General features: G+C 42.7%; 1 long non-coding RNA gene across 1 annotated transcript in view; it reads left to right on the top strand.

Annotated features, from left to right (window-relative positions):
* LOC143360565 (uncharacterized) overlaps positions 1-12,831 on the top strand; it is a 272,755-nt gene that overhangs the window by 28,640 nt on the left and 231,284 nt on the right. The window lies entirely within an intron of this gene.

Raw genomic sequence — 12,831 nt, 5'->3', positions numbered from 1 at the left:
ACACGGGGATAATTGATTAATTTGAATTCACCGCTGCGCGAGACGAAATTACGCGCGATTGAACGCGCGCCGCTTGTCAACGCCACGGAAAAACGTCCCCCGATTAAACTGTGAATTAGAAATCCCGTCTTGAATCGTAATCTTGCTGGAAACGCGTGAGCACCACTTGCGTGTACCCTCCTGTGCATCGAGTGCCTATAATAATTCCCTATTGTACTGGTGCTCGGTAAAATTGCAAAAGAAAAATTGAAGCAGCAGCATTCCTGTGCAGAAAACATTTTCAATTAAATTATATCAAACGGGAACAAAAGTTTTTCTAATGAACGAGGAGCGTAGAAATTTAATCACCTGTACTTTTGTGAAACTCTTTCCTGATCGACGTTGTACTTTTACGAAGTTAGGCTAGAAGGGCAAAATAGAAAATCGAGGGCACTTTTTCGTGACGGATGCGTTAGAGAAAAAGGTGGGAGGTTCTATTATATCTGCAAGGTGGCAGAAAATCTAGAGTTTCTCCTAAAAATCTGATCTTCCGAAAGTCTGAGTGAGTCAATTCAATGAGATTACATTGGTTAAACCTATTCTCTACGTGATCCTTTCACAAGGTTTCCAAGCACAATGCTAGTCGAAAAAAAAAAACTAAATCCATTATAGGAAAGAAAATGGCTGAAGCTAGTAAGGCGTGGAATTATATTTCTATGCGTTCCGTGCGACGTGTGTGTGTATATAACCCTTCAGGAAATCCGATTTATCAAAAATAAATACCATACACGTTTCGTATTACGAGGTTAACAGTGAAAATCTTTTGTGAAGAAGCTGCGAAGAAGCCTCTGTTCAAATAATCTTACGGTCCACATAAATTCATAGTAACATTGTTCTTTTTTTTTAGCATGAAATAGTAATCTTTTGGTACAGACAGAAAGGAGGATTGTGTTGTAACGAACTGTGCAAGTGCAGAAATAACAGTCTATTCTAGTGTCATTGTTGCTAAAATGAAAAACTATTACGGTTGATAGCACGTTGCACAGAAACTTCACACGGAAACTTCTGCGCGAAGCAATCATGAAATCGATATTAGAATCATGACATCCGGATGCGGAAGTTGACTACACAATCAAATATTCGCAGTACACTGCAGAAATGTTTGCGTTTATTTGACTTCGCAGCGCACTATTAACACAAATCCGTTGAAATTATTCATGAGAACAACCGACTAGAGTCGAAAAGTCATTTTGTTTCGATTTATGTTATTTTCTGGCAGTGAAAAGGGTGCTTAATTTAATAACAACGGTAGTATTAAAACAAAGCTAGCCCTCTCGGAACAGAATTGTCATCCAAATCATTTCAGCAATGCTTAACATCATAAAAATAATTTCAATATGTTCATATAAAAATATTGTCTCAGAACCGGAGCAACTAGGAATTACAATAATTTTCCAGTGAGTTTACAATTCAATTACGTCAAAGGGATATTCTACTATTCGTATACTTTGTAATCGTCAACTAAATTAAATCATTCAACCCCTGGGTGAATGCAGAAATCAAGTAATTCGTCTCAGCGAACCACCAAAGAATGCTATTAAAAGACAATAAAGAGTACAAACAATAAAAGTTATCGTACAAAAATATTCGTGCGCTCAGAACAGTAAGAGCTAGGGGTTGCAACAATTTCCGAATGAATATCTAATTTAATTACAGAGAAAGTCTCCGCGAGCGGCTGAAGAGGAAGAGGGACGGACGTATAAGTATAATAAAGCAGCAGCAGCTGCTCCCTCGGTGGCTCGCGTGTTGATAGCGTACAGTGCGAACCAGTCGGTGGTATAGCACCGCGGTATCATAACACCGAGCGTCTATTTGTTACACGATAAATATGTAACTGTAACACAATGTCCCTCGCCCCCGGTTCGAGGCTGCCGTGTCCCCCTCCCCTTGCCCCTGCGAGGCCCCCTTCGCCCCTGCGGGCACTCGGGGGGTTGCTCGCGAAGTGTTGGCTCCGACTATAGTGATGACTGGGAGGCGCGGCACGTAACATTAAATCATACACGCTTTTCGATGGCTGGTACACGTTTTCCACTGTGTCACATCGACGAGCCTCGTGTGTGTGTATCTATACGGGGTGTCTCGCCTAACTGCAGCGACCTGAACCATGAGAACTCTTTTAAATTAATTTCTTTATTATAATAATTCTTTTAAAATTAGTTCACGGTAACTTCCAATATTTGTACGAGCCCTGTGTCAATAACGAAAAATTTCTTTTGTTTTTCGATGATGTGCTTTACAGTTAATTTTCTTGTAGAAATGAAATTCGACTGTTTTTAAATTTGTCTCTACGAATCGAACATTTTCAGCGTCCGAAGCTTTAGGTGTGATGAAAATTGAGTGAAACATTTGGGATGCTTGATTCAGGTGAGACACCCTGTATATGTCTTTTAGATCAGGGTTTCAGGACCCACGGGGATGGGCAAGTGGGGACAGATGGCCTCCGCGAAGTCAAAAGCTCCCAAATAAGGGCCCGACTACGAAAACATCGGACAGGGATGCTGGAAATTGGCGAGCAATTGTTCTCAAGACGCTTCCGTTTCACCCTTCCGCCGGATTAGAATCCTTTTGTTTGATTCCTTTTTGCGTACCTAGCACTCCAGGCCGACCCTAATTTTGTAAACGATCGAGGGCTGGTTTTGCAAAAGTGTTTTCTTTGCTGATGGCACGAGGGAAATGTCGATGACCCCTCGGGACAACATTCGCATACGCAAAAACAGTTTCGTAAAAATATTTACGAAAATATTAGGAGCTGAGTTAATTATGTCACAGTAATATTATAAACTTTCGTAATATCCAGTTGAGATTTTCTATAATTGTTCTAGGGATGACATTAATCGGTAACAAAAATGGCACACGTTTTAAGTAATGTTCTGAAAATTTAATTAAACAGTTACATGAATGTTAATAATATGCAGCGGTGGTGCACGTCGGTGCATTTTATTTTAATAATGATTTGAAGTACTATCGAGAGTCACGAGGCAAACGGAATGTTTCATCGTGTTGCAGCATTAATCAATTCCTCCGGACAGTGACAGTTGTGTATACACATATGCATCTACTTCAATGCTATTGTTCTTATGCCTATTCTTACATCGCCCGTGAACTTTTTATTCACACCGTTACTATCGATCGATCGAAAAACTTCGCGTGCCAGCTATAGAAACTAAAGTGTCCGTACATAAAGGGATTTATGTACACGTATTGATTGTATAACAATTTGACAACAAAGGGAAGAGCAGCATCGAACCGACATAGCAGACACTTTATACTTTGTCATTACTATGCTTTCGAATACTGAACAGTACCATACCTTTCTGTCAAATGCATACTTATCTCGTCCCATGTATAATGCAATACTATAATAACTGAACGATATAAGCTTATGTACGCTATACTGCTTCAGAGAATTTATAGATTGTTACTCGTACCTTTTAAATAATCGTTACTTCAATCTTTAAAAATAGCAACTTTCTTCGGAAATGCTATTTGTGTTGCAAGTTGCAAGGAGACTTTTTTATCGAAATGAAATTACTGTGAATTACTTATGGTCACTGGATCTTTATGCATTCATGGCATTTTCCTGCGAACGTTCCGATAAATAATGCAAACAATTGCAGTGCAATCATACTTCAGTGTCCCTTCTCGTTTGTTCTCCGAAAATTGTATAATTTATAAATTTAATTTTCTTTCATTTTAAAGTAAAATCGAATGTCAAGGCGAATTTCTCGAAGAATTTTTAGAATTTCTAAAATTATGCCGAACTATTTTACAAGGTGTTCCAAAAATGCAGAACTTGAAAGGAGTGATTCCCGAGGTCATTCGAAGTAACTTTTTCCTTTGCGAAAATGTTCCCCGTGGCTTCAACAAAGAGTTATTAACGAAAACCACGGACCAATCAGAGCGCGGCCACCTGCTCATAGCCGCGCTCCGATTGGTCCGTGTTCTTCTACAATAACTCCTTAACAAATCCACGGAGAAGATTTTTGCAAAGGAAAAAGTTAGTTGAAATGACCTCGGGAATCGCCCTTTTCAAGGAAGAAAAAATCTGTGTAATAATTTCAAGTTGAACAAACAAATCGAACGGAAAACCGATCCATCGCGTGCCCGGTGAAAATAAATTGCACGTTCGAAAGTTCCAGCAAGTTGCGGATTCCCGAAACACCAACAGCTAGTTGCAATTTGCAACCCACGGTGCCGACAAGAAAATCAAAATGACAGTAATCTAGGGCCGAAAGAGTGCAAACAAACTTCCGTCGCGCACGACAGCCACGAGAACGCGCCCTGCAAAAATCTGCACGCCGATTTCTTTCGTTTTTTTTTTCTCTCTTTACCGCATATGGCGCACGGTGGTGCTTCACGGTGTATTCGTGACACAGGCTGTTACAGCTGTCAGAGCGGTATTTACAAAAGCGTCCGGTAGTTGTTTATTCGCGATCGATGGTGGAAGAAGAACTAAAGTTGAAGAAGCGTACCGTACATCAACGACACTGTTTCCGGTCTGTTATTTGATCGGCGATTGGCAAGAATTGCACCACGGTTTCGTGCAACATGGAGGCGGTGATCCCCGGCGTTCTGGCTGTGGGAAACACCCACCTGCACTCGCGGCTGAATCGTCCGTGTAATAACGACTTATCTTTAAACGCAACGTTACCGCCGTTATTCAGCCGGCTCGCATGATGTCACCGGAGTATGTAAATATCTAATACGATAATAGATCAACTACCCGCTGGTCACACCCTTCCGCATCACGATCGAGGGTGCACACCCTTAATTAACTCCCGCATGTCGACAGTTTTAAGGACTTTGTATTTAGCGGCTTGACGCAGAAATAAGTGCGGTTTTCTGACGCTTCGACCTGTGGCGCCTGCCTTGAAATCGTTTCTTGGGGATCCTTAATCATTTATGGCTTCTAAGAATGTTCACAGCATTCTAGAATATCAAATTCGCAAGAATTTTTCGCGATTTCTATTTTAAATCTCCAAAGGATACTACCAAATAATATTTTTAATTTGTCTAAAAAAATTGAAAATTATTTATGCTAATGGTTTCTGCTATCTTCGTGATGTGGTGTACAAAATTTCGTAATGTGTAATGCAATGGAACACAGAATGATCAAATATTCGCTCATATTGAGGGGTGAAAACAACCCCTAAATTTGAGGCTGAATATCTCGGAAACTATCGCAGCTAGAAAGATTATTAACCTAGCAAATTTGTTCATCTTTTAGTAAGGAATCTGGCTCTACAAGCCAATTTCCAATATCTCAATTTGTTTAAGAAATACATTGAAAAATAGCAGCCCAGATAAACGATTTTTCTGACATAAATTAGTACTTTAACTTTGAAAACACTTTAAACAAGCGGCTTCACAAAACAGCGTATATTTTCAACAAATTCCACAATCCTACAGCGAAAAAATAACCGATGTTCATCGAATGCGTACTTTCCAAGATCCAACAATTTTTCTAAAAAAAGAGCCACCCGTTTTCTCCCAAAAAATTCCCAAAATAACACACTTCGCCGTTCTTCGCAACACTGAAATATTGCGCGACAAACCGGTGAAACTATTCCATCCCGTGATTATGGTGTCGCGCGTGTTTCGCGGGGGCAAGGTAACGATGCGTATTCTTCGGCCAATGGGGGACTCCGGATAAAGACATCAATTACGAATTAATGGCCGAAAAGGGAAGGAGACAACGGACATTCTTCCCCCGGCCGCTTCATAAATCCAAGTTCGGGATTCGGCACGGTTCACGATCCCGGTCAGCCTTTCGGAGTTAATAACATCTCTATCAGACGGGGCCGCTAGAGCCCGGCGGTACCTTTGCATCATTTAATATTTAAAAACAAGCCATAAATATGTCGCCTCCGCGTGCTGGTCGTTTAAAACGCGACCGCTGGATTATAGGTGCGAACGGAAAGCAAGACGAATGCTATGTTGAAACCGGCGAGGTGTTAATGACATCGTTCTGTCCCCGAGGAGCCTGGACACAGACCTTGCGCCACCCCGTTGCGAAGTATGCGATTTTCCTCTTCCATTCCGAAAAATTCTGCAACTCCTTGTTCTATAAATTTCTAATCAAATTTTCCTGAAGAAAATATGCACGTTAATACATTTTAGAGTTATATGAATTTTCCCAACTCGGTTTTCTCATAAATATCGTTCCAATCTATGCTATTTTTTCTTCAGTAAAAATTGTGATCAACGTCCGAAAAATCGCAATTTAACCGTAACAATTAATTTTGTCCCAGACTTTATAGATTTTTTCGCATGCAAATTGGTCCCTTCTGCGCAAGTCTGGCACACAAGCGAGCTTCCATCTCGCCGAAAGAAGACATCAATTTGGTGGAAGGGGGTCAGCGAGAAAATAGGGTTCCTGCGACGTGCACCCCGCTCTACAAATGGTGGAATTATTTAGTGTTGGAAAACCGTGTATGGACTGTACCCACCGTGAAACCGCCCCGCCTAAACAGTGCGTTAACCGATGATTTACGAGGCGCTAGTTCCCTGGCCCTGGCCCTGGCCCTGTTTCTGCCACCCTTAAACCCGAACCTAGAACCCGGCGAAAAACCCTTTCTCGATCCGCTCCATATAGTAACGCGCCCATTGTTGGGATCGCCCCTGCTATCGTTCCACAGATGCCCCGTATTTATTAAAAGTCGACCTAGGCCAAGATTTCCCTGCAAATGATCGTAAATCGTCGCCAACTTCAACAGTGGGACTATCATTCCCGAACCGTACCTGCTCTTACCGTTAGCCTAACTGCAATTTTCGAGCTGGGAAGCTTTGCTGAGTTCGCAATTTTTCCCCTAGTAGAAGCATATTCGTACAAACCTCAAAAATTTTATTTGTTTACCGTCACTCCAATTGGAATTTTCGAACTGGGAGATTCAGGCGAGTTTATAATTTTTTAGAATTGGGGGCTGCAGTAATTTCATACAGACAAGTGTGTCATCACTTAATAAAAATTAAAAACATAAAGTTACATCACTGGTGGTTTTTGCTAGAGCCGAATTTGGCACTAAAAATTAAGTGCGATCGGTGAAGAGAGATCCTAATAGGGGAGGGACAAGGAAGAATAAAAGAAGGGGTGAGGAAAGGGGTGGGAAGGGGAAGGTTCGCGAGGGGGATGTGGCTGAGCACGACAATAAAAAGAAGGGCGGTAATAATATATTGTCACTGGGCAACGTCTTGATGCTGCGAGGAGAGGACGTATATATTATAGCAACCCGTAGATACGTGCGCCCCTATACTTGCATCTTATATGCAATTCTACGCTGCACATATCATCCGGTCTCCTCTGCTTTCTCGTTCTTCTCGCGCTCCGTTCTTCGCAAAGCTCTCTTACGGCCGATAATGCCACTCATAAGTCATAATGATGTATTTTTGTACGCGCCTCCGCGTGTAACGTTCTTTTATGGGGCCCATGCGAGCCCGCGCCACACCTGCACGGGCCTCCTCTTCTTTTACGCTACGATTCATAATTTTCTATCCAATCTTTTTGCCACTTTTTTTTTTCTCCTCACCTCCTACAAACTGATCATCGACGCCGCAATATTAATCACCGCGGAACCCTAGCGAGCATAAATTTCTAACAACTGCAAAAATGTTTGTTACGCTGCGAAATTGACAATTTCACCTAAACCGGCGCTGTTTCATTTTAGTTCGAATTTTTTTTTACAATTATAAAGTGGAGAATTTTATGAGACTCGATGGTGTTTTATTTTATAAGACTTCATAAATGTCAAAAGATGCATCCATTTTTTAAAAAATTATAAATTTTACAGAATTCAATGTTTTCCCATTTTTTTTACAAATTTAAAAATGGACACTATCGCAGAATTGAGTTTAACATTATTACTATTTAGAAAAAAACACTGTACCAAATTGTTTTAGAGGTCACACTGAACATACTGAAAGTCCTGACTTCGCTGTGCGGAATACTCTTATTAAACGATGCCTGCATTATTTTATTAATGCACCGAGCAATAATTCATTCGAGGCGGACACGAGATCAACAGCTGTTCCCCGTTCCATCATTGCGTATTCGCAAGCACGAGACAGGCCCCGGTGGGTTTCACAAAGGTACGAGATTATGGTACCTGTATTCGCGTAGCGTACACTTACGCGATAATAGAATAGATAGTAATCTAGATATCGGCAGGAAGCAAAGAAAAGAAGCGGGCAGAAGAGGGGAAAAGAATAAAAGTGCGCCCGTGAAAAGAGCAACGTTGAATCGCTCGAAACCAGGGTCCGATGCTCTAATCGGTTATTGTTACCATTATGCCGGCATTATAGTGTGCCTCGCATTATACCTGCAATTTTCAACCCTTATCTGAGGATCCGATCGCCTTAACTTGGAACTCGAGTCCTGTGAGAGGCGAACAACTTGCCATGACCGCCTATTATAAATACATAATGACCATTACAGGGACAGTTTTCCAAACGAGACACGCGGGCACTTTAAGTATAGTCCTTCTCGCTGGAAGTAGTTGAAGAAATTAGAAAATATCTAATTTCTAGTTAATTCATAACTTTCTGTCTCTGCTGTATCTCATCGAACTAATTAGACTTTTAGTACGCTATTATAGTCTCCGGAGATTGGCATTCGGTGCAAATATATTTTCTTTATTTTGTCCCAAAAATGTTCCATTTCCTTGAAGTGGATGGATTCCCGAGGTTATTCGAAGTAACTTTTTCCTTTGCGAAATTATTCCCCGCGGGTTCGTTAAGGAATTATTAACGAAAAACACGGACCAATCGGGACGCGACAAAAGCAGACGAATTCCGGCACGACGGCAGGTCCCGCAGATCCTTGCGTTGTCATTGGCCGAGGCGGGGTCCGTCCGCTGTAACCGCGTTCCTGATTGGTCCGTGGTTTTCGTTAATAACTCCTTAACAAAGCCGCGGAGAACATTTTTGCAAAGGAAAAAGTTTCTCCAAATGACCCCGGGAATCACCCCCTTCAAGGTGGCACAATGTTTTGGGACGCCCTGTATTTAAGCACAGAAATTTGACGTCTCTGATAGGAATAATAAAAATCAAGTAAAATTCGTCACAGTTTCTCTGTTCATCTTCCAGTTCTTTCTCACACTCTCAAATAAATTACGACTTCAACGACAGCAGGGTTAAAATAATGGAACTGTTTTATCGAAGAGGACTGAAAAGAGCAGGACAGGGTTAGTCTCGTGAATTGCTCGCAACAGCCCATAAAGAACAATTTCAAAAGACAGTTTCGAGAACGTCTGCCGAATTCTGTTCGGAGCAGTTAGGGTGTTCGGTGCCGATGTTTACCTGCCTGGAATTATGTGTTGCCCGACGCACACGCGGCCGTGTGGGAAAACAAAACGAAAGAACTGTCTGTTATTTGTTGCAGGATCTCGTAAAGCATCCCGGTATCAATGGACAGTTTGTTTTGCCGCGCGAGGAAAGCATAAAGTGCGTTCGTCGGCGCGCTCCGGAATCGACACTTCGGGATCTTCGGGGGACTTTCGGGATCGCTACCTTGGAAAAAGATACAGTTTACGACGCAGGGAACGGGAAAGCTATGTCGCATTATCCGGCACATTGCTCGCATTGTGCCGGCTTGCTTTACGAGACAGCCAGGAGCCGCGGAGAACTCGGCCTCGATTACTTCCAGCTCCTTGACCGCATTTAACGTTTGTTTCTGCTCGCGGTCTGACCTTGCCTACCTTCCGAACGAACGTCATCTCTTAGGGGATGCTGGCACAGGGGTGTCGACCGGGTTGTAGAACGCTGACAACTACCGGCGAGGCTGTGCGCCACTGCGTTTCCGGTTGACAGTGCTCGTTCACTGATAAAACCTTCGAAGTTCAATTCGACAGGTCTAACTGGCAGGCTTGTGTTCTGTGAACTCTCCTGAACAAGATGGTATAGTTTAACGTGGGATTACGAGTGGGGAAACGTATTTGAAAAATGATTAATGGGTAGGAGGACGCTGAAACTGCGAATATTCAGGTGGTTTTCAGTTTTCGGTTAAACTTCGCCTGGGCAACCCAGAAATTTTTAACTTTTTACCATGCAATTCTGTAGATCTTGACGAGAAAATGCCGAAAATCGAATTTTTAAGGCGAGGAATTCACTGGTGCAACAGTTACGCGTGTTTAAAATTGACTTTAACACTTCAAGCGCATATCGGTGGACATTCCGTTCACGCTGCAAGTAACTGGAAGTCGCGTTTTATCACGGGTCCGTTGCTATTGATCGGATAGAATTTTTTTCCAAGATGCAACTAATGCTCGTCTTCCGCTTGCGGTAGGCAGATAAAGCACAAGTTCTACAATGCGAGGGTACCAGTATCGACGAAGGGAAAGACATGTGTTAGACGTACGAGCACTCGACGGAGGGATGCGTTTGCACGCGCAGCGAGCGTAATCGAAAACGAGGTGTGTGCTCTATCTGTGTTTTATCTTTCCGCGTTGGAGCCTTGAGCAGAGGGAATGCATAAACGTTTGCATCGCGCATCGGCGAGATCATCTCTCGGATTGATTCGCATCGCGGCAGGCGTAGAAGACAAAAGACCCGAAAGACTTGTTCGCCAAAGAAACCGGGCCAGCATCTCAAGAGAATTCGCAGGAGTTCGTAGCATAATCTCCCCGGGGGATGAGCAAGCTCTCGCGGAGATAGGCGGTTCGGGATTCGGAGGAGACCAACCTCCGGATCCACAGTCCGCCATTGTGGCGAATTGTTCCGTATAAACGGCGCCGGACGTCACAAAAAGGACCGAGCTTGGCAATGATCGAGAGTGATGTATGGATCCGTGCCACGCGTTCAGCACCGAAACGCCGCGCACACCTCCTACTCCTCCCTCTTGTCCGGACTTGGCCGATATTCGAAATTTATAATTTCGATCGGGAGTAGAAGCATCGATCCCAAGGGGCGCATCGATCGAGACGCGACGTTCGAGGAATCGTGCGCTGCTGTTCGACTTGAAGAATGCGCGCACAGCTAGAGATTAGGAGATTCAACTGGAAACGACTGGCACACGTTTCTGTGGCGTTGCAGGGTTGCCTGAAAATTTGATTAGAAGTTTCTGTTCAAACTCTGACATTTTTTCGGGATTTGCACCCTTGTGCGCAAACTATAGTACTTTTTTCTTTTTTTTTTTTTTGTAGACGTTTATTTTAAAGTGGTCGCATTAACGGCTAGGTCATTGGCGACCACTTCAGTTACAATTGAATATAACAGAGAAGGTTACAGTTATTTTTACATTGTGGTGTGTTACAGCAAAAACAAATTTATAACATTTTATATATATCAATCGATTTAAAAAACAAAAGGACGTTTCCAATATTGTTCTCGTTTAAATTTGTCATGAGGTCATTTTCGATGGAAAATCTGGATCGTCGCGCTGATTTTAAGGAAATTTTATTCGTGATTTTGCTTATAATCTACATGCCCAAAGTGGGGTCAGCATCTTCGTATAGAAGGCGTGACAACAATTTTTAAATATTATTTTCCACGTGTTACACCAATTTTAACAACCCTATCAGATAGTCAAAAGCAATACGATATTGACATATAACACTAGTCACATTTCTCCCACATAATTTAAACTGAAAAATTGACGTCCAGGTCCCAGGTCTTCAAACGAATGGAAAAATTGTTAACCAGTGTCCCTAATATTTCTTGCAACTCTAAAAGTTAGTATTGTAAAAGGTTGGCTGAAATAAAAAGATGGCTGACCGGCGTCCTCGATTATTTCCCGACAGAAAGTATTGCTCGGCCAAACGAGAAGATGTTTGCACAACTCGCGGCCGTAACGAACCCTTTCTCGGCCATTTAATTAAGCAGCATTTCTCGTCCGGTTGAGTACCGTTCACAGTACAAACCGCTCGGTTGTCAGAAGTGTGACGCGGGAAACAAAAAGTGATGGTTCGAACGGATACGCGTGTCAGGATAATGAGACTCGGGCGGTTTCAATGTAGCCTGCCGGTTAATGCATGCGCGAGGCGAGGCGAGGCGAGGCGAGGCGAGGCGAGGCAAGGCGAGGAACTGGTCAGCATGGCCGCGTTTCCTGTACGCCTCTATTCAATTTCTAAGCAGGCAAAATGCCGGGTATTCCAGATCGAAGCGTAATCATTACCTGGCGGAGAAAGGGGACGAGTTAATTCCAGCCTGTCTTTCTGTCTGTCTCGAATTAAAAAAGGTAACACCTCCCCCCCACGCGACGGCCATGCTTTCGCTCGTCGCTGAAACACAGGAAGCCGTCCGCTAGCCACCATTCTTTCAGCACAATGAAAATAGGTGAGGCGATGGTAAACATGATGCACAACCATTCTACTTCCACGCTGTTTCGTCATCGTCATTTATCGCCCCCTTCTACTCACCTTTCCCGCGTGAAACTGTGACGCGAATATTTATACCTCACTCGCCAACAAATTTCGGTTTCCTCATCTTTGGAACATTATTGAATTCTTAACGAAGAGGACGAATTTTAATTTCAATTTGTATATCTTGCAATCTTTCAATTGTGAAGAGTTAACATTCTCAGCCCAGGCCATTTTCGAGTTTGATTTGTATTGGACAGGGCACAGAAATATGATTAAACAACAATTAAGGCAAAAAGATTTGAGAACTGAACGACTAGGAGGAAATTTGATTATGAGAAATGTTGATACTGATTGAAGCAATGTTAATTCGTTAAGCAGTGCTAACACTGTGCTACTTCTTTTCCAGCCGACTATAGCGACACACTGCTCGCGCGAGAAGGAGCGGCCGCAGATCCATCGATCATCGACGAGTTATTTCGATGGACAATACTGTCAAGGT

Source organism: Halictus rubicundus, chromosome 13 (genome assembly GCF_050948215.1).
Source record: "Halictus rubicundus isolate RS-2024b chromosome 13, iyHalRubi1_principal, whole genome shotgun sequence".
NCBI lineage: Eukaryota > Metazoa > Arthropoda > Insecta > Hymenoptera > Halictidae > Halictus > Halictus rubicundus.
Note: the sequence above shows the minus strand (reverse complement) of the source record. Positions and strands in the feature narration are given on the sequence as shown.